Source organism: Schistocerca cancellata, chromosome 3 (genome assembly GCF_023864275.1).
Source record: "Schistocerca cancellata isolate TAMUIC-IGC-003103 chromosome 3, iqSchCanc2.1, whole genome shotgun sequence".
Taxonomy (NCBI): Eukaryota; Metazoa; Arthropoda; class Insecta; order Orthoptera; family Acrididae; genus Schistocerca; species Schistocerca cancellata.
This window is the reverse complement of record NC_064628.1, coordinates 751,481,267-751,483,459: the sequence shown is the minus strand read 5'-3', so window position 1 is coordinate 751,483,459 and position 2,193 is coordinate 751,481,267. Positions and strand designations below refer to the sequence as shown.

The 2,193-nt window shown below is 45.3% G+C and overlaps 1 non-coding gene across 1 annotated transcript; it reads left to right on the top strand.

Moving 5' to 3' along the window:
- Positions 1-930: 930 nt before the first annotated feature.
- Positions 931-1,005, top strand: Trnat-ugu (transfer RNA threonine (anticodon UGU)). The gene has a single exon. It is a non-coding gene; the product is annotated as a tRNA-Thr (tRNA).
- Positions 1,006-2,193: the final 1,188 nt, after the last annotated feature.

Sequence of the window (2,193 nt, the reverse complement as noted above, 5' to 3'; positions counted from 1 at the left end):
TCATACTACTTCTCTACCATTCCACTCTCGAATGGCGAGTGGGAAAAAGGACCACCTAAATCTTTCCGTTCGAGCTCTGATTTCTCTTATTTTATTATGATTATCATTTCTCCCTACGTAGGTGGGTGTCAACAAAATATTTTCGCATTCGGAAGGGAAAGTTGGTGACTGAAATTTCGTAAATAGATCTCGTCGCAAAAAAAAACTACGTTTCAGTGACCGCCATCCCACCTCGCGTATCATATCAGTGACACTCTCACCCCTATTGCGCGATAACACGAAACGAGCTGCCCTTCTTTGCACTTTTTCGATGTCCTCCGTCAATACTACCTGGTAAGGATCCCACACCGCGCAGCAATATTCCAGCAGAGGACGGACAAGTGCAACGTAGGCTGTCTCTTCAGTGGGTTTGTCGCATCTTCTAAGTGTTCCGCCTCGAGAGTTACGTTCTGAATGCATTGCACAACGCGTGCCTTCAATTCAGCTACATTCGTAAGTGGATCACTAAACACAAATCCACACTGACGACGTGTTGGAATGACATTGGAGCGCGAAAGACTCTCATCGCGTGTACCAATGACGTTACAGATAAGAGCACCCGCAGGACGGATCTACTTGGAAAAATACAGCCCTACCATAAATGATGTCGGCAACCCGCACCACACAATGACTTTCACAGAATGAAGTGGTACCTGGTGATGTGCATTCACATTTTCCGTTGCCCATATTCTGCTCATTAACACGTCCATGGTCCAGTAGCTATGCCCGGACTCGTACGGGACTTGGTAGATTAATCCGCCACGAGTAATGAGTATGATGGGCAAACATCTATTAGGCACACTACGAATGTAGTGGTGTGGACATGTTTGGAATGTGGATCTCACGGGGAGCGTGCAAGGGATAAGTCCTTGCAGACGCACTATCCTCTGTGCCCACGCTGGCTCAGATGGATAGAGCGTCTGCCATGTAAGCAGGAGATCCCGGGTTCGAGTCCCGGTTGGGGCACACATTTTCAACATGTCCCCAATGAAGTACATCAACGCCTGTTTGCAGCTAGGGTGTCCATTTAATAATCATTTCATTTCTAGCAAAGCTGCATGGTCATCCACGGTAACTATTCTTTCGGTAACAGATACTACCGCCATATATATCAACACGTCCTTGAAGAGGAAAATAAGCTTCGTTTGCTCATAGAACGTTCCAGGGACATTCATTTATCCACTTGCATGTGAGCAAAAAAATTCAGAGCGAACGTTTGTCTTGCTTGTAGATTATCAGAAAACAGCTCCTGAACACGTGTGATTTTGTATGGATAGTAATGCAGGATATTTCGTCCGATTTTATACACCATGCTCGCAGGGATGGCCAACGTTCGGGCAATACCCTGTGCGCTGCACACCACCGCTTGACCCATCCCGCAATGCTGTGGCCACACATTCGATAGACGTCTCATCAACTGCTTTCCTCCCTCTGTTGCAATGCACTTCAAGAAACCTTCCTTTTCGAATTTTGTAATCATTTTCTCCAGAACCTTAGCAGATAGCGGACTAATGACTTTTTTTCGTACCCTAGATTGTCTGGAACTTCTGCAGGCCTACTGGCGCACAGTCACCGTTCTTGTAAAAGTGTTTTACCAGCGGTGCTCGATCCTCTACGCAGACAGTCATGTTGGGCGTCTCGGACGAAAACTGAGGACGAGCTGTGTGCCGCGCATGTGTTAGTGCGCATTTTCTGACCCTTGCAGCGCTATCTGTTGGTCAAATCTTCGCTGATTCTTTCTGGTCCATGATGTTTTCTCCTGCTTCAATAGCACGCTGTTCAGATTTGACACCATTCTGAACAGCGTTTTGAAACTAGAACTTTAACTAAGCACGGTTGCTGGCGGAGTGTGCTCCCTGTTGTATTCCACTCTCACATGTGAATGGAGGAAAAAAGTATTGTCTGCAGCACTTTGTGCAGTTACCTTGGCTTACCAAAATAATCCACAAAAAAGTTAAAGAATTTATTTTCGCCAGCTTATTAATCTGAAGCAAAAAGGAACAGCATTTCCACTATTCTTGTGCTCTTAGTTATTATTAAGGTAGATAAAATCTTCATTATACATTCTGCAGAAATTTTTCGAATTTTCAAGGCGGATCTGTTAAGCACGCCTGCTGTTGTAAATTCACTCTGGCGCCAATCATTATGCTACTG